At 42.8% G+C, this 20,452-nt stretch overlaps 1 protein-coding gene across 6 annotated transcripts in view; it reads left to right on the forward strand.

Moving 5' to 3' along the window:
• The first annotated feature begins 469 nt into the window (after nt 1-469).
• ATP2B1 (ATPase plasma membrane Ca2+ transporting 1) overlaps nt 470-20,452 on the forward strand; it is a 60,617-nt gene continuing 40,634 nt past the window's right edge. For 2 of the 6 annotated variants that reach the window (XM_062015839.1, XM_062015870.1), the window contains exon 1: nt 1,051-1,179. The gene's annotated coding sequence lies outside the window, so the exon portion shown is untranslated. Of the gene's footprint in view, nt 557-722; nt 866-1,049; nt 1,180-1,781; nt 2,061-20,452 lie in introns of those variants that run through there. The other 4 variants (XM_062015857.1, XM_062015863.1, XM_062015879.1 and 1 more) reach the window with 4 other exon arrangements.

Consider the following 20,452-nt stretch of genomic DNA (forward strand, 5'->3'; position numbering starts at 1 on the left):
CGCCCCGGCGGACCGTTAGGGCGGCCCCGCGCGGTCACACCTCCCCTCACGGCGTTGCCACCGCCTCCGAGACGGCCCCGGCCCCGCGCGTGGTCCCGCCCACCGGGGCAACAGACGCGCCCCGGCCCAGCGGAGCGGTTCTTGCCCGCCCCTCCCTCGCGGGACCGCGGCCGCTCCCGCCGCCGGGGGATTCCCGCTCCCCCGAGGCAGTCCCTGGCGCCGCTGACGGCAGCCCCCGGGCGGGGAGACACACCGTCCCGTCCCGTCCCGCCCCTACCCAGCGGGAGCCGCTCGCGGCAAAGTCACCGACCCCCGAAGCCCGCCGGGCTCTATCAAACGCCGCAGCCCCGCCCGCCGACGTCATGGAAACAAGCGCGTCAGGCTCCCGCCCGCCAGTGGCGGCGGCGGGGGGGCGGTGCGAGGCGCGGGGACCCGCCCCCGCAGGCGCTGTGCCTATCGCAGCCCCTCCTTCTCCCCCATTGAAGACGCCGCACGTCGGGACCCCCTGCTCCGTCCGCGCAAGGGGCCCAGTCACGTGACCGGCGCTCCGCAGGCGGTGAGGGGGGCGGCGGGGACCGGCGGCTGCGGCGACGGGAGGGGAGGGGGCGGCGGCGTGAGCGAGCGAGCGAGCGACTGCGGCGAGCGAGCGAGCGGAGGAGGGAGGCGGGCGGATCGCTGTGCTGTGCTCCGCCCCACCCTGCCCGGTGGCGCCCGGCTCCTGTAGCGGTTGCTCTGCGGTGCTGAGGTTCGGCGACGCGCTCGGCGCTACCCGGTGCCTGCGGGGAAAAGGAGGCGGGCAGGTCCCCGGGGAGCAGCGGCCGCGGCCGAAGCGCCCGCGACGAGGGCGAGTCGTTGATTACTGCCGGTGAGGCGACGGGGGCGGGGCGGGCGGTCCGTGCCCCCATCCCCCCCCTCCCCCCGGCTCTCTCCGCGCCGGTGCCCCCTCCCTCTTTCCCTCCCTCCCCAATTCGGTCGCCGCTTCCCCTCCGCCCCCTCTCCCGCCCTCCTCCTGTGGCCGCAGGGCGGGGGCGGCGCGGCGAGGCCGGCCGGCCGTGGGCAGGGCGGGGAGCGCGGGGACCTTGTGCGCTTGACGAGCGGGCGGCGGCAGGTTCACGGGTCCCTCGTCCCGGCCGCCCGCTAGTGGCTGGGCGGCGGCAGGGTCAGCCCCGCGGCGCCGAGGTAAGCACGGCGGTGGCGGCTTTGGGCTCATCTCCTTACGGCTGGCTGGAGCGGGCAGCGGCGCGACGGCAGGTGCAGGCAGCGTTGCTCCGCTCCTGCCGTGGGGCTGCGGGCCGTGGCCGGGCTCGCCCGGGGAAGCGGCGAGCGGCGCGGCCAGCGTAGCGGGGTGGCCGCGGCAGCGGGGCAGCCACTGCGGCTGGGCACCGCACTCCCAGGCTTTCGCCGGTTTTCCTCGCAGGTAACCGGAGCGCGCACCTGGCCGCCGCCGTGCAGCCGGGGCGCGGCGTGACCTTGAGGGCAGCGGATGCGGGGCTGAGCTTCCACGGGAGCGCAGCCGCCAGGCGCGCCGCTGTCGCGGACTCCGGGCTGGGCCAGTACGCCGCAGCCCCCGGCTGGCGGGCGCACACACGTCGCGGATTAAGGTGGTGCTCAGCCCCTGCCGCCCGCCGGGTTAAGTAGCTAGGATTAGCCCGCTGCAGCTGCACGATACCGACATCACGGGCGCCTGTCCTCCGCCTCGCGGGGGCTGGGAGCCCCGCACCCGCGCAGCCTCCTACGCCTCCTTCCCTCCCTCCCCCCGCCCGCCGCGCCCCCGGGGCGGTGTTTTCGGCCGTGGCTGAGTCGCACGCCGCTCGCAGTCGGAGCGGGCGGGCTGTTTTGATTTATTGATGCCTGGCCAGGCTGCTCATCGACCGGCGCGGGAGGGGAAGGGATGCGACGACCCTTCGGGAGACGGGACGGCGAAGCCCTCGCGGGCGTCGCGCCGCGGGTGAGCGTGGGCCAGCGCCAGTCCGCTCCGCGGTGGGAAGCGCCTCTAACGGTGGTATTGGCGGTGTCATCCTCGTCCCGGCGAAGCGTGTAACCTTTGGATGTCGCACCACGTGAGTTTGGGAGCGGGCCGGAGCCGCAGCAGCCGCCGGGGGATGGCCGGCCGCTGCCAGGCGCGGGAGGCAACTCTCGCCGGTCACGGTGGAGCAGAGTGGGAGAGCGGGTGTTCGTGCCGCCGCCGCCTGCCCGGGTTTCCTGCTGAGGTCCCCGGGCTTTGGGAAAGCTCTGAGGTCGAAAGGATTTTGGATTTCGGGAGGAAGGTCGAAGGTGAGGGGTAGAGGTGGTCGCGTGGTCATCGGGAGCGTTTCGTTCAGCGCGGCGTCCTGCGGTGCGAGGGGTGGCTGCCCGAGTGCTTGTGGAAGGGTGATGGTCGTCAGCACAGGCCCGGAGAAGCGTTAGCAAGTCGGGAGCTGTGGGTGAATCTGTCCCAGGTTTTTCAACCTGAAAGGCAACTTATTTACACAAGTTTGGTAGGAGTCTGTGTGTTTCACTCGGCATAAATCCTTAGTAATATTTAAATGTGGTGGGGTTTTTTTGCCCTTTCACTTTTTACGCTAAAGGGAAGAATTATGCAAAGTAACGAAATTTCAGGGACGTTTTTCTTAAGATCCCCATCACAGAAATCCTTAAGTGTCTATTACCTACAGCATTTTTAAATTTGTAACTTCAGATGCTGAGACTTTCTTCTCGAGGTTTGTTTAAAGGGAATTGGTAATAATGCTATAAGTCTTGCCTTGAACCCTCATTTTGAGAATGTGTTTGTACTGGTAGCAGTGTTTAAAGTGTGATTAGCTAGGTGAATATGAGAATCATGTCGCTTCTTGGAAGTGAAGTCTCAAGCTGAACATACCTATGAAACATGTCTTGTATTATTAGCCATTAACAGTCTAGACTTGCTGAGGGGACAAGTAGAGCATGCCTTTTGAAAACCACCACCAATCCAAAAGCTCCTGCATCTTTAAAACACCCGTGGATCCTAATGTATTTGAGTTGAAACTATTTTTTAGGTGGTTGAGAAGATCTCTGCTAGATGACTTGTTGACTCCTTGGTTCTTCATGCACCATATTCAGAAGGTGGTAGCTATAGCAATTTGTTTTATTACCCCATTTTTTGGAGCTTGTAAGGATTTATTCCAAATACTACAAATTGTGAATTCCAACAGAAGTAAACTTGGATATCTTTAAACTATTGGCTCTTCTGGCAACAATAGCTTCCAATGTACTAGGACTTTAATACTTATGGCATAATGAATGGAAAGTCTCAGTGTCAGTGGAAAAAGCGGTCACTGAATTCAGTGAGGGGGAAAAAAACCTTGTAGGCTTCAATGTGAATTTTTTGTTCTTTAACAGCACCAGTTGGTTGTTGGGTGTATTGCTACTCTCTCCGTTCACTATGGTAACCCACTCAGGTTGAAGAAAACGGGAATCCTGTGTTATGTGCGGATACTTGCAGGTTTTCACAATCAACGTTGCTATCTTGATGCTGAATTGTAACATAGCTATCTCAGTTCATTCAAAGAGAGCGCTCCTTACTTATGTGGGTAACTGAAATGATACAAGTCAAAGCTGATTTTAAGGGGAATTGTGGTTATACTCTGGGTAGGTGCTCACTATTGCATATTAAGCAGGCGTGTTTAGGAACTTAAAGCAGAAAACAACTAGTGTCACATTAGCATTGGTAAACTGTGTATGGGTTTCTTACAAAGTTGCATTCCATACAGATAACAGTATAACTAAGGAATCCCCACTTGTGTAATATGCAATCAGCCAAAGATCTGAGAGTGATCTTTACCAATTGAAGTGCTTTGCAATCTAACGTTAGAATCTCATTTAGAAAGCGACTCTTTGACAGACCACAATATAGAGAACTTATGTCAGCTGTTAAAATTGAGAACCTCTCTGTAAACCGTGTTGTGGAAGCTTAACAGGAAGCAGATTCATAAATGTCTTGCAGCTCAGTCATGAAGATCTAGTAATTACCTTTTTGTTAAATTCTTGGTGTTTGTTCCAAAAGAAGAATATGACAAACTGGAGACAGTCATAAGATGAAAATATCAGAAACAAAATAGGCTAGATCTGCTGAAGCCACCTTAAAACCAGATGTTTGGAAGATTTAACTTTACCAACATGTAATATTTTAGAAATGGGAATTCAATTTAAATGACAAGTTCAGAATGGACTCGGCAAAGCAATCAATAACATGCCATAGCAAGCAAGTTTCCCTTGACATAAGGGTGGACAAGATAACCTGAAGTATCTTCTAACTCAAATTTCTTCCATTAAGGTAAACTAAATATTAATGGCACTGAGCATTCTTTACCTCTGAAATGTGACCTCAGTGGTGTCTTTCAGTGTTTGAACTGTTTATTTTAATATATGTTCTCTTCTGTTTTTAAAGGGAAAATAAACCTAATGCAACAAGGATATGTGTTTTACTCTGCATTGGAGTCAGCTTTCAGTTAGCAAAATTTAGTTTAGTGCAGAATAATGAACAGCCATGATTAGCCCAGGGAATTTAAATGTATGTATCTTATGAGAAATAAGGAAGACTACTTGAATCCATAGCAGATTTTGTTACAAGAAATGCATGCTTACTTTCCTCCCAAAGAATCAATAAAATTGCAATATTATTCTTAAATTTGTACCCTTTAATATTGTCAGCTTGTCTTAAAATGAATAATAATAATAAAACTTGTTAAAAGCTGCTGTTCAGGAGATAGTGATCTTTCTCTGCAGAGTATTTTAATTAAAAAGTAGATAAAATCTAGAGGTTGCAGCATTGTGTCTAAAAAGCTAAAATTAACTCTGCCTACTGGCTTGCTATAGTATGTGCTGTGCAATGGTCTCAAGTAGATTTGTTGGATTTTTTTGTCAAACCTGATACATTTTCTCTTGACATAATTTGTATTTCTCCTTACAAAGTTAACTGAAGAACAAGGAGGGCAATGGACATGAGATGATACTGTTGCCTGTTTAAAAAAAGTGAACCTATAATGATTTATGTAGAGGACGGATATTTCTCATAAGAATTACTAATTTAAGAATTACTAATGTAACTCAAAATGTCTTTAGGTTTTGGTTTCTTCACTTTTAAATTGCCGTTGCTATTGTTAGTTTTCCCCTAGCTTTGGTTTCAAATAGTTGCAAAGATCGTGTTCAATAATTGCCCAGCAGAGTGGTGAGAAATAAGATTTTTTTTTTTTTTTAGTTCATGAAGCCTCCCCAAATATTTGTATGTAAAAATTCACAATTTGTTCAGCATCTCTTGAGACAGCGCAGTTGGTTACAGAAGATGGAAGCAATGATAACAGAGTACAGATGGAGGATATCTGGGAAGGAACGTTACACTGAAATCAACAGGCAAAATATTAGACTAATAAATCTTGGAACAGTTGCACCTTTTCATACTGAATGTAATTGTAACACAAGTTCATGTTATTGTCCAGTTAGCCTTTTATTTTAAATTATTAGGCTTTCAAACACAGTTTAGAAAAATGAGTTTCTAGTTTTCATGACAGGTTTCACTTAATATGAACAGTAAATTTGAGAGATCTGCCTATTCAGGCTTTTCATATTCCAGTAAACATTATGAAAGTGATTTCTGCTGCCACTTATAAGTCTTATTCTAACTGACAGATGACAGCAGGAGGTGTTATTAGTTTAATTTTGGTGAATTGCAAAGTAGGCATGAGGTTTTCTCAGTTGATATTTCAAAATTCTGGTGGGAGAAGAAATGTAAAGAAAATGTAGGAGGTGTTTAAAAAAAAAAAAAAAAAAACACACCAAAATTCTTTTTGTCCAGTAAGAGATAAAATGTAGCATGCTGTTACCAGACAGACAAATTACATCTGCCTTGCTTTGGGAGGGGAATGGACTGAGGAAGGGGGTATACCCTCCCCTTCCTGCTGTTTCTTACTCTACTGTGCAGTTAAGGAGTGCATGAATGCATTTTGAGCATGGCAGGGTTGATAAGCTTTGGTGCTGGCCACTAAGCCTGGCTGGTTTTGCCACTGAAAATTTGACCATCAGCACTAGGAGTGTTATTGGTGTATTGCTGGCTATATTCTGATACTGCTTTGGAGGAGAGAGATAGGTAAGTTCTTGCATGGCCTCCTGTGTATGGTGAACTTTGGTGGTCTGCATGTCTCAGTTTTTTTTAGACCACTTATGAGCTGGATGCCACCTTAATTCCCTGTGAGCACAGGAAACACCATGTTCTTGAAACACACTTCTGCAGATCCTATCACTTGTAATCTGCTACCCTTACTTGTGCCCTTATATTCACAGAAAGATAAGGTGGCAGTAGGGAATACAACACTGTTGGGTTCTGACCACTTGGTGTACAGTGTCTGGTCTACGAAGAAGAGGCCAAGGATGTACCATACTCTGCAGAATCAATAGCGACAAACCCCATCTCAAGGCAGAAAAGATGATTCAGCTGCTTGTACTTTAAGCAATGATCTATCTTCCTGGGACTCAACCCAGGGTTCATGGTGGCATGCTCTTTCTACTTGTTTTATGTCTTCACTGAAACTCAAACTGTGGTATTCATTTCAAGAATTTTTTTCATCTGAGATGATCCTATGTCACAATTACATACAGTACACGCACCAGAAGAATTAAAATCCAAGTGCTTTTTTCACTGGAGTGTTATATATGTGCTCTTGCATAGAGATGGCACAACCTCTCTTTTTTTGTACTTATTTGACAGGTGACTGGTGGTTTGTCCACGTGGCTCTTTCAGTATTGTTTCTTTGTCTATGCAAATACAAGGCTGTGATGCTGGCAGCGTGTGCTTTGGCTTCCTGAACCTACAGTATTTCTAATGAAATCAAGTTCTTGGATCTTGTATAATAACCAATTTATTTAAAAGATCATTAAAAAACATATCTATTGCCATATATATTGCTTCATCTTCAAATCAGATTTTTAAATCCAGATAGATATTCTAACAAATCAAAAGTCAAAAACGTAGCTCCATATGAGGAAAAGAGGAAGACGAGACAAAGTTTGGAGATTTTTCCACCAGAGAAAGGAAGGGCTGTAGTGCTATACTCTTTGAAATAAGAGCTTATCCATGAGCAGTAAAGAAGTCTTGTAGCTACTACAAACTTTTTATGGCATTTGTTGTGTAAAAATGTTAGGAGGATCGTCACCATAACTCTTAAAAGGCTTGGAAGAGATTTGGTTTTGTATGGTAGGTACTTCAAGAGATGCATCTTTTGAGTCCTAATAAAAAAGATTTGCTAGTCAGTTCTGTTAATATGGGACATTTGACCTTTTTTTAAAAAAAATATATTCTGAAGAAGAAGAACACTTTTATCGTGGCCTTCTGAAGCTGCTATGTTGATCAGCATAATCCAAGAGACTGCAGGGATGGCTAGACAGCTTCACTCCTACTTTACAAGTTTTTGGTGTGAGTAGAAAGTTTCATGGGGTGGCTGAGGTGGCCTGGAAGCTGCTCAACAACTCCGTTCCATCTACTCACTGCACTAGTAGACAATTTGTGTTAAGCAATCCTTGTGCACAGACTGGGCTCTCCAAGGTGAGAGGTGAGACACGCACAAGGGAAGCATGAAGAGTCTCTGAATCAGTAGTATGGGAACATGAAACCATTCCAAACAGGGTATTAACATTGTCATGTAGAAGAACTTGAAGTCATTGTTCTGACAGTAGGGAGTACTTTGAGTGCCTGCCTTCAACTAATAGCATTTCAGAAAAGGTTATTTGGATCTGTCCATAAACATCTTTGCACTAAGTAAAATATTAAAGAATATTGCAACACATTAGCTGTATGCCTAGGTGGTTTCTGACACTGGTGGAGGAAATGAAAAAGTGCTTGTCATATTGTGTGTCCAGACTTGCATTCTGAGGTTTTTACTTAGATAAGACTGAGGAGGTAGTAACAAGAAATGGATAGAAAAGATTACAGTTATGGTTAGCCCTTATATTATCCAAGAAAGGGGTGGTATTTCTGAACCACTCCTGACTATTTAGATATAGAAGAGACTAAAGCAGGATTGTAAAAAGCATATTAATCACAAGTTTTTTCACTTCCCTCTTGGTGCTGCTGCTATTGCTGTTGATATTGTACTTTAGATTGCTTTACATCGCTTGGGCCTGCTAATTTTTCTTCACTCAGAAGTGAAGCTGGTGCAAAGCCTCATAAAGCCTATGGAATACAATGCAAATCAACAATTAAATTAACAATCTCACTTTGGCAAGGTTGTATGAGATGTGAAACGATTTAAACCAGCAGACAGGATCTGTGGCTTTCAAATATAGTAGTTGAGACTGACAGCTGGGGAGGGTAAGGAAAGTACTCTGCCACTTCTATCTAGCACATTGCTTTACTTCTGCTTTATTAACAATGCAGATAATGCCAGCTTCTCTTCACCTACTTCACCTCTGAAATGCATGTAGTTAACAGTGATAACGATTTTTCTTTAATGAGCTTGTTTTGCATAGCTTTGGTTTGTTTCTAAACTGGAGTTATATTTCTAAAGTGAGTTAAAAGATTTGGTAATAAAGCACTAAACTTCCTAGGATTTGATCTTTTTGTGTGTGTTAGCATAGGCAGTCATAGTGGAGCTATGGATATGGCTGCTCAGGGTGCATTGTAGGAACCTTTTGTGAGAGCATTAGCATAAACAAGCACTTCTAAAAATGAATTATCAGCATATAATGCAGTGGTACATACTAAGGATATTGTTCACATTAATACGTGGCTTTATTTTTTTCCTTGTTGATCCTGGCATTGTGGGGCACTGGACAGCAGCCTCTCAAACCATATCACTAAAGCTGTTCAGAAAAGGTTGTCTTGGTTATGTAAAGTCTTGACACTTTAAAGCTGTGGTGTGAACTTAAACTACCTCAAAGTGTAGCAAATCAGTTTACCAGATGGAAAAATACAAGCGGTGGATGCTTGAGAGGGGTACTTAATATTTTCTGGGAAGATACTTCAGTACCATTTTTAGTTAAGTAGACTACTCACACCAAAACTGAAACCTTGAATTTGCATAGACTCAAAGCTGTATGTTATGGATATGGAGAATAAAGGTGTTTGTGTGTGTATATATGTTTGTAACCATGGGTAAAATGCTTTGAGCTGGACAAAATAAATAAATGTTAGTTTGAGTCAGTGATCGTGAAACGGGCTTGTTTCAAGCTGCTGATGGGAGTTGCCAGAGACTCCTCCTGAGCATTACTGAGCTGGCAAAGTAAAAACTTCTGAAGAGCTTTCTTTTTTGCTGCAACATTTGGGAGTAGCTAGAACTGGTGATGTGTATTAGGTGGTGGATTGTGGTGGTAGGGCTGCTGGGTGGTCTAGATCCCTGGGGGATCTGGGTGGACAGAGGAGTTGAAGCTACCTTGGTTTGCCTGGCACCTCTTCACCTGCAATGAGACTGGAGGAGGTCTGCAGGAAAGGTCTTGGCCACCTTGCTGGATGGGGGAGTCTGAGCCAGCAATAGGATTCTCCTGTGGTTGAAAAGGACTAGCCAATACTGGGCTGCATTAGCAAGAGTGAGTTATTGCTGTCTATTGTGTTTGTGATGCCACATCAATAATGGTGTCCTGTTTCGCCCCTCTCTTGACAGAGAGGCTGGCAGTCAGTCACTACACTGGTTAGGGGCCACCCTGTGGTTTGTAGGGAGAGGTTGAATGACGTAGCTTTGCTGGGAAGGGAGAAAGGTAAGGATGGGCCTTGGTGGTGGTCTTCAGTGGGGCCTCACAGAGGAGATGCAGCCAGGTTCTTCTTTTTGCAAGTATGAATGTGGGGCTGAGGAAAAGACCTTCCATTTTTTGAGCTAGTGAGGCCTGTGTTGTGCTGGAAGGGGGCAGTCACCAACACCTTCAGGATTAACCACTGATACTGCTCTCATTGTAGGGCTGGCAACTGATGTTGAGGTCAGGTGAGCATTGGTGCTGGTGCAAGCCAGGCTGCAGTACTGTACCTTATGATAGTGGCATATGCTTGGATATTCCTCAACTGACTGTGAAACCACATCCTTCCTCTTGCATGTGCCTGCTCTGACACGGTAGTGCAGCTGCTTGGTCTGTGAGTTCAGCCCAGTGACTGCACTTAACTTCAGCAGAGCAATCCTGGCCACTTACGTAAGCATCTTAAAACACTGAAAGTAGTCACTCCGGGCCTCTCCTATTGAGAGACACAAGTGCATCTAAGATGGGATTCATGTGACTATTTTGGATGGTGTCCTGTGTGGCTAAACTTAATCTTTTGGCAAAGAAGTTAAAATTTATCCATTGCAAGTTTAAGAAAAACAAACCCACAAAAAACTACCAGAAGTGCTTACCTTAAATATAGATGTTAACCATTTGGTCAGGTGTTGGGGAGGAATGTAAGCTTTTAATCTGTGGAATGCAAACAAACTTCAGAAGTTCAAATTGGATCTCAAGGTAGTGAGAGAAAGGGATGAGGAAGACAACAACTTCAGCACTGGCTTCTAAAAAAAAGCTCTTGCATCTGCCTTATACTGTCTGTTAATAATTATTGAAATACTAAATCTAGTGGAGTGATTAATACTTGAATCAGTAGTTGTTTCGCTCTGTACTAAATGCAAGGTCTTCAGCTTTTCAGGTTAAAAATTCAGATAATAAACCTCCATAGATCCTTAAAGGCAGTAGTAGAAATTTTAAAGTGTGAAATTCTGTGGAATTTGCTGTAGAAACTTCCTAAAAGTACTCCAAACATACTCATGTGACTTTTTAGTGATATTCTGCTATCCTACCTATTGCATATAAATGGATCACATTTTAACTTCGTGATTAGAAGCCTATGTCATATGTAAAGGGTATTATAAACATAATGATTTGGTAGCTTAATGAAGCTCCAGTTGCAGGATGAATTAGAATTGTGGTATTGTCCTCAACAAATAAACTACTCTATGATTTTTGGTGCTCACCTTGCATATGCCACCTGTTTATGACTTCTTAGTCATAAATTCAGTAACATCTTCTGAAAAATGCTTCCCGCAAGTATAGTTTCACCTTTACTTGACTCAAGCAGGTGCACATTAGTTTTGTGTCCTGTTTTGAATTGGCACTGGTGTTGGATTATCTGTATAGTGAGTCTGATTACATAACCAGCCTGCCCAAAAAGCAGCATTTTTCCTATGTGGATCAGCTTCCGTCTGCAGAAACTTCACAGTTGTCACAAGAGATAGCAATAACTTAGGCAACAGTAGGATGATCAGTGTGGCTGGGATACATCTTGACTCTTTGGCATCACCATGTTTATGGTGGAAAAGGCAGTGCTTTTCCTGCTGTGCTTGTCCTGAGTCCTGGGAGCTAATTAGGCACAGCATGTGAATAGGGAATGCTACTGTAGCCCTGAATTTCAATAGCAAAACTGTGAGATGGTTTCCCATGGTAGGGAAGAAGGTTTAGTCGGCTATATAATACTCAACGATAAGCTCTGTAAGATAAGAACCAGTTGACTTATTCTTTTAGTGAAGCTACTACATGAAAATGAGGATGAGAAATGAATGCCACTTTACTGTAGGAAGCAGGGAGCAGAAGCAGCCATCTACCTTGCCTAAGGGCGATGGTTCTATTTTCAATACTTAAAACATGTGAAGGCTAAATTCCATAGCTACAGGCACATTCTTCTTGGGTAGGTAGTCATCAAAATCTAGTGATTCAAGCTGTCAAAGCTTTTTAAAGTTCATGTGAAGTTTAAGATGATGGAAAGTTATCTCATCTTTGGAAGGAATAGTGTTTTGCTGCTCTTCTAGAGGAAATTTTGAGACTAAGAAGCTTGGCACATTTGTGTGAGTTTTTCATACACAAGCTTTTAAATAGTGAAGTTTAGAAATAGCCACCCAATAAAATAATTTGGTAAATGCTTAAGATAGACAATAAGTTTTAGTAAGAAGCTACAAGTTGGTAAATACTGACTTTATCTAAGAAAAAAAACCACCTTGTCAAAATTTTGCAATCTAAACAAGCAAGGAGTGTCTGTTTCTGCAGTTTTTGCCACAAAGGTATGTTGTGTTGGCTTAGAGCTTAGTATTCACCTTCAGGAGATGGCAAAAAGCTATCAATCTGTCAACTGAAAGCCTGTTCCTCTTTACAAACTATTTTCACAGCCACCACTGTGTCAACACTGTTCAGTCTTAATTGCCAACTCCAAAGTAGCCTGATCAATGGAAATGTTAAATAAAGCAGCAGAGCTCTTCCCTCAGAGGATGTGTAAACCAGGTTTGGCAGTAGGTGCGTGCCTCTGAATGCCAGCAGAAAGGTTGGCTGTTTGTTACCTTCCAGTCTAATACCAAGCTGTGCCTCCCTGGCTGGCTCCTTTGTTAGTGGGTCATCTTGAACTGTGTTTCTCAACTTCTCCTTCCATTAAGAAATGAACAACCCAAAGGGTTTAGCTTTTCTGAAACTGAGAAACAGCAAAATCCATAGGAATAAAAGACTAGCTTGAATTGTAGCTATATAATGTTCAGGTTTTTTTGACATGTGAAGCATCAGGTTTATGGTACTTAGTATTCTTAGAGTTGATCCTGCCAGGTTGTCAGATATGAGACTTTTAATCTGTGTCTGCTGGTTGGGGATCAAAAAAACCCAACTCTACTGGCCATTGGCATACCTGTGTGTATGAAAGCCTGAGGAAGTTCTTGGCGTGCTTTAAACTAACCACATTAGGTTTACAGGCAGCCCTTTAGTGCTTTCTTATAAGGTGTCTTTTCCACAGCTGATAAGTAAAATGATGTCTGCACTCCCTCTGCTGGCTCTGCAAAAATAGCTTCCATGAGCTTAAATAGTGAAGTAGTGTGTCTTGCAAATATGCCTTTGTGAAATTGTGAGTTAAGAACAGCTTGATGAATGGAAGAGGGATTTTCCTGAAATATGGGTCAACAAATAGTTACTGAAAGCTAATCAGATGTCTCAGATGCTATCTCCTGGTACAATGGTAAACACTGGTGTTGTATATACCTTTGTAATTGTAGTCTGGTCTGTTTTTGTGTAACAACTGGAAGGGGCATACCGCGTTAAGATAACAACTATTTGTATATCTAGTCATACATCTGAGCCCTATTTTTATAGATATTGTGTGTTATATGTACATAAAGAGGTATGATACCTGGAAGCCTGTCATGAGAGAGAAGAACTTATTCCATAATTTACAATGCCCTGTACTTTTATTTGCTTATCATGAGATTACTGGTTTCTTCCTGTGTGAAGAGATAATGGATGTAAAGATTCTCAGCTAGATTATAAGAAATTGAGACCTTGAATGAGGTCTTGTTATAGATAGGTGTAATGTCCATAATGCAAAGAATTGCTCTTGGAAGTCAGCAGACACCTTTACATACCAATGCTGTTCATTCTGCCTTCTTATCTTCTGCTACTACTACTATTACTACTATTCCAATTATTTTTGCTTTCTGGAATTTAGGAATAATTTAACATTTTTGGAGGACTGAGATAATAACCTCCCCTGTTGTACTGTTCTGAAGCTGGATAAGTGGAACAAGAAGCCAAACTGCCTTTTTAGCATTTGCTGGTTCAGGATATCTCTGAATAAGAACCCCTGAGCCTTGTGATATGTAGAGCCTGGATAAGTCTGAGGATGTTCTCTGGCTTTTCATGCCTGCAAGCTGCATTTCCTGGAGAGTGCAGTCTTTTGTCTAGACATTTGCTTGTGTAATTCATGACTGTCAAATATTTTGAAACAGCAAGGCTACCATACAAACTTGATTTAAGAATTTAGTGCAGCCAAAAACTCTTTGGTTCCTCCTGTTAGATTTCTCTTTGAGTATACCTGTGTCTGTCTGTAGATGTCCTTAGGCATTGCTATATTTAGAAGGGACTGCTTGACTGTTTAAAAATGGGCAGTTGCCCAAGCATTCACATTAATGTTAGAACAAGTCTTCCTCTCATAGCGAGTATGTTCCCCCTACCAAATATCCCGCCTTTGCAGATTTTCCCTTTGGGCATGCTGTTGTGGATCAAATTCTTGAAGTTTAATCCTATGGCTTGGATGTCCCTCACTTATCATCAGAATTTACAATTTTGCTGCCATGTTCAATATTTTTTATTTTAATGTCCTAAGTTGTATTTTCGTAATGTTCACATTAGTTGACAAGTAAACCAGCACTTGCAGACCTGCATGGTATAGTCTGTAAGATTTAGCTTAGCAATGTGTGACTTGAACCCTAATCTTGTCAGGCAAGAACAACTGAGGATCCTCAATGCACAGGAAAATGCTTCCGTTTTGTAGGAAAGCCTAGAGTACTTTATAAACCTCCAAGGTGAAGAGTCAAAGAATCTTAAAAATAGCTTATAAATATCTTAAAATAGTTTGGGCTTGGCTTTCTTTAGAGCAATTTTGCTGTGAGGCAACTGTTTAAATGCTTAGTGAAGAAATAGTTTGACAGCTAATGGCTTATTTTAATGATTGCTGAACAACAAGGTAATATTTTAGTAAGCACCTACTTTTTGAATTTTAAAGCTGTCTCAAAAGCTTTTTAGTCCTAACTACATGCACAAGGCATAAAGGCCTCAGACTAGATTGTCATTTTGACAGGTAGCTGTGTAACTGGCTAGAATTGTTTGTTCCTTCACACTTAGTTTGATTCTGGATTCCAACCATATACTGTTTGATCACAATTGAATAACTGCTCTAAACTGTGTTTAAATACAAGTAAAATAAAATATTCCACCTCCCAAAAAAGCCCCAAACCACAAAGTAACTGCCACCTCAGTTTCATACTATTTCAGTTAGAGGTAAAGATTTCAATAGAAAGAGATACATGTGCAGAAGTCTCTCTTGGAGCAGGAGTATAACACCCAGGAATCAGCTTGTAATTAATAGCCTAGAGAAAGATACGAAATTCTGGAATAGAGTCTGGGTGCAAAATACAAAACTACACAAATTTTTGATGTTTGTTCTGAAGGTGAACTGGAAGTACTGTTTAGAAGCTGTGCTGCTATATCTATGAGAATGTTAAATGTAAGAAGGATATTCAGGCTTCTGTTGGTATAAGTTAGTGTCTGTTTTAAAGCTTCTCTTTTGTCCAGCAAAGGAGGAAATGGAAAACATTGTTGTAAAATATTGGAAGTAGGATCAAACTAAAAATTTAACTAAGCATGCATTACAGACTATGGTAAAACTTGGCTGTCAACCTGCTTGACATGATGTACAAACATGAATATGCATATAACTTAAATGAGCCAAATTCATAACACAATTTTGAAATGAAGTGTATGTTTGTTTTTCAATGTGTTGGACTCCTCAGTAAGAAGTTTCAGTTTTTCCTAACCAGTGTTTGGTAGCCTGCCTAGGGAGAGCTTATGAAGTCTGAAAGTGTGAAGAAAAAAAAAAGCTTGCTACTTGTTACTAGCAGACTTCATACTTGCACCAGTGTTTTCTAAGTCTTGCCTACCTCAGGTGGGGTTTTTCTTGGAAGCACTACTAAAGTCATCCTTAATTATAAAGGTTTTCAGATGATTTTTTTCCCCGCTCTTCCCTTGACAAACTAATTGAAAAAAGCCATGGTTAGTGGGACTGAAATCCGAAGCAGGTTTTGGAGAAGAGTTTTAGCATAGCTGCTTCCTAGCAGTCTACTTTCTCTTTTCTGTTAGGAAAAGAGACAAATTGCCAGGTGAGCTTCAAGCTAAAGCATATATCCAAGGTGCTGAGAAACCAGGTGATAGTATCCTGGGAGGAAGACAGAGATACACAAAGATACTTAGGAAACTGGAGCACTAGAGCATAGAGCAGAAGACTTCTATGCATCTTACAAAATTACCTCTAACTGTTGCAGGTTTACCTCTTAACTGTGAGAGTCTGGGTAATTCATATTCACTTGGTTGATGGTACTGTGTCACGTTTTTTTCATGATCTTCTGATGCTTTTCACAATCACTTGTCTCCTATGGGGAAACAGTCATTTCTTTGAGTCTTGCTAACCTCAGGCTAGAATAGTCTCTTGTCTTCTCTTCTCTGCTTTACCTGTTAGCTGTAGTAAGGGAAACTTGTGAGCTCTAGGGGTTAAGGTTAGAAATGTAATCAGCCTCTGACTCATAGAGGCTGGTTGTTGAGCCCCTACTTGGCTGTATGGGAAAACAAACTTACATTGAAGTGAGGTGTGCTGCAGTCAGATGTGTAATTGCCGTGGCCCTTTGAGGAAGTTCATTGGAATTTATGAGCTGGACATACAAATCTTTGTTCTTAAGAGTTTGTGCCTTCAGCAGTGGCTAGTTGAAATTAGTCCAAGCACAAATTCAACGGTTTAGCAGATTGCTTGAAGGTTGTAACTTGAGTGGAGGAGCTGATACTGCCCTTCCCAATTCCCCTTTTTCAGAGATACTATATGCTATTGCAAAAAACAACTTGATTGCAGAAGCTGCAGAACATTATTATGTGCCACTTTAAAATAAAGCCACTTAGCACAGGTGTTTGTATATGTAGAAGGCACAAAATAGGTCTAATGTAGCTGAATCGGGATGACATAGCTGAGTCAGAATGATAATCTGTACTCTTCATGGATGTGTAGGGTCTTGTCTCTGAGGGTCAGCTGCAGATGAACCAATGGCAGTAGGCTCCCAATTCAGATGCTATCTTTTGGAAGGAGGAGTATTGTCCTAATTGAACTAGCCACTAGGAATTACTGCTGAGAATTCAGAGCTGCCTTAGCAGGAAACTGACACCTGAGTGCCTGCTGTCTTACCACGTTATTTCTGATAGCCTTTTTCTTTGATTGGGCAGGAATGAGGGAAACAAATATCTGATGCTCAATGCTGAATAGGTCCAGCTGTTTGCTATGCACTTTAAAAAAAGCATGGACTTTCTCTGCTTGGAGGAATAAGCATTGTGACAGAGCTAAATATACACCTAGTTCACTTGCTAATTTGAATGCTTCTTGTTTAGATTGGAAATATAACCATCTATAAATTGCTTTAGGATCCACTGATGCTAGTGAGGTGTTAAGACCTTTGGTTTACGAGAAACTGGGGAAAAGATTTCTTTTATTGGATGGAATAGGACTTTTAAATATTATCAGGGTATATGACTCCATGATAATTGCATTCTTTTTCCTAGCCACTTTTTTCTAATGAATTAATCACACAACTGATGTCTTTGAGAAACCTACAGAGTTATGCACACTACAGATCTTCACACCTGAAGATTTTTGAAATGAAACTGCAAGTGATAATTGCACATAGCCAGTTTGCACAGTAATTATTAAATAGCCTATCAAAAAATTGAGAAATTAAGTTTGCTAAATCTGCTTGAACTGCTGTTTCATGGTCTGGTGAGTTTGCTATTCAGTTCAAATAGTGTCTGGCCTTGACAGTAAAGTTATGTATCATGCGATTTGCTTGGTGATGTGTCCCTTTACCTGAAATAACAGAGAAAATGAACCTTTCCTTGAATGGAGATTAATGTTGTCTTAAAGGTGGCGGTTACATGGTACCATGATGATGCTCCTAGCATTAGCTGAATATGTGTCTCAAGTTGACATATCCACATTGCCTTTATGACTTCTATAAATAAATCATCTATTCTTGCATCCTGTGGAAAAAAAATCTGGGGAATCTGTTGTGGTAATATTTACTCAGACAGTAGAAACCATGATATTTAAATCTTTTGACTTTATCTTGCACCTGGGGGAGGATGCTTTTTGAATGACTACTTTCTGCACCAAGCTCGCTCTTCGACTGTAGAGAAGTAAAATGCATGGCTATGATCACAGCTAGTGGGAGGGTGGAAGCCTGGGAAAATGCATCGTGCTTTTTAGCTCTTTGGATCCAAAGGAATCTGCCAGAAAAGACTGTTTGTTCTTAAAGATCATGGAAATGCAAGGAGAAAGCAAGAGCAGTGGGGAAAAAAAAAAAAAGATTAGTAAAGGAAGGAGTGCTAAAATTGATTGGAGTGCCACGTGTCCTATGAGAGATGGATTTAGAGCAGGACCCAAAATGACGTGTGCTCTCTCGGTGACTGAAGTACTGTGAAAGAGGAGTAAAAAAAGACACACAAGAAGTTACTACTCTGAGCCCAGGGTTTCTTGTGTGACTGTTGCTACAGCAGGCTTTCATGTAGCCTGTTGCAAAAGGATGGGGGTGGCTAGTGGGATTTGCAGTGTTGTTAGCTTCAAATAATGAAATGCTTCAGCACCTCTGTGAGTGGAAGTCTTAATGCCTTTGATGCTGTGGCACAGCAATACTTTTTGGTCACCTGGGTATGTGACAGACTTGCTACTTGCATTGTTAGACATGCTTGCATGTTAGACATAAAAAATGCTGCAATAGGAATTCGTCTTAGTGCACCCTGTGTGCTAGCAGTGCTTACATATTCCCTATGTTAAAGAAACAAACTGCCAAGAGGATCTATTACCTTACATTGAATTGCAGACAGGGATTGTCATATAACTCATACTGATTACACAACATTTAATTAAATGTTATTCTGTGGACAGGAACCAATAGCTGTATTGCAATAATGCTTGAATATATGCCCCCTCCCTGCCTCCACCCTGCAACCAACCCTGCATAAATGAGAAAGTTCTGTAAAATGAGTAGCTAAAAGAGCAGGACAATGCAAGCAGTATGAGAACTTAGCCTTTAAGTGAGCATCACACTTCAGAAAGATCAAAAAGTGTAATAATGAAGAAGGGTCAGTTTTGAAACTGGAGATATGACTGAAAGATAAAGCAGAATGTAGTCTCAGTAAATGGTAAAACATATCAGAGAATACCATGAGCTTCAACTCACTGAAGGTACATCTTTTACTGTATCAGAGAAAGGAGATCCTGTAGAATGGATTAATGAGCTAAACTCTCAAAATGTCTCATATATAGAATCATAGAATGGTAGGGGTTGGAAGGAACCTTTAGAGATCATCTAGTCAAACCCACCTGCAGAAGCAGGTTCACCTAAATCAGGTTGCATAGGAACATGTCCAGGCGGGTCTTGAAGATCTCCAAGGAAGGAGACTCCACAACCCCTCTGGGCAGCCTGTGCCAGGGCTCCGTCACCCTCAAAGTGAAATAGTTTTTTCTTAAATATAAGTGGAACTTTTTGTGTTCCAGCTTCATCCCATTACTCCTCGTCCTGTTGCTAGCTGCTATAGAAAAAAGGGATGTCTCAACCTCCTGACACTCACCCTTTAGATATTTATAAATGTTAATAAGATCTCCCCTCAATCTCCTCCAGACTAAACAGCCCCAGTTCCCACAGCCTTTCCTCATATAAAAGATGTTCCATTCCCCTGATCATCTTGGTGGCCCTGTGCTGGACTTTCTCCAGAAATTCCCTGTCCCTCTTGAGCTGAGGAGCCCAGAAAAGAAATACAACAACAACAAAAAAAATCTAAAATAATAAACAGTATAAAAATAATGAAGAAGTTTACAAGAGATTACACACCTGTTCCTGCAAAGCCATGCAGTGGATTCTCAAATTCAAATATAGAGAGGTTAAACAAACATACAAAAGCAACAACAACTAAAACCTGAACTTCCTCTTGCCATCACCAGCAGGAGCAGCAAACTTGTGCAATAGTTCTGAAGGAGCTACTTATGTGTAGACTAGTTATGGCATTGAATTTAAAAAAAAACAACCAAAATAAAAAACCTCTGGCTCCTCAGAAACATAAGATGGCAAATGAAACTACAGTTTTTGGAAGGGATTTTCTCAGAATGAGTCTTTAGCCTTGATCTGTTTCTAGCAGGCAGGCATTGGTGTGAAATGCAGGAGAAGTTCGCATAGCTTTCAAATTAAAATTTTTCTACTTTTCAAGGCATTGCTTAGTGGGGATGATAATTTTGAGGATCATAAATGGATGGTTTACAACATAAATATTACTATTTTTATATCATGTTTACAGTTTAGTGACCATATAGAACATTTTGCAGTACTGTTTCTATATAGCAGTAAAGTAGTGAAAAGTAGAGTAAAACTCTGTAAAACTTACACTTCTGAGTCAATTTTACTGCTCTAATAGAGAGGAGTCAGTCATATGCAGAGTGACTTCATGAAAGTAATTAGGCTTAATCTAATTAGACATAAATATTTCCTAGTAGTTTAAAGTCAGATTTAAAAATTATCTTGAAGTTTCCTGAATACAAAAAGAGTAGGGTAGGGATGGGCTTTTTCCTTTTGCCTGAAGGCTTGTAGCTCTAAAGAGCTTTTGACACCTCTGATATCAGGAGGCATGGTTACAGTCAAAAGCATACCACTCTACTTGAATGGATATTAATATGAAAGAATACTTTCTAGAAGAAGAAAAGGGGGAGTGGTGTATTAAAATCTGGATGACATAGTAAATGTCTGTTTTTGGCTTAGTGTTATATACAATTTAACTTCAACATGTTTTAATATAAATGGGTGCAATATGTTCTGATATGAGGATTCTCGTATTAGGAACTCCTGAAGTTGACTTGGAGCTCCCGAATAAAAACAACTCTGCTAATGTTACT

Source organism: Colius striatus, chromosome 1 (assembly GCF_028858725.1).
Source record: "Colius striatus isolate bColStr4 chromosome 1, bColStr4.1.hap1, whole genome shotgun sequence".
Classification (NCBI taxonomy): Eukaryota; Metazoa; Chordata; class Aves; order Coliiformes; family Coliidae; genus Colius; species Colius striatus.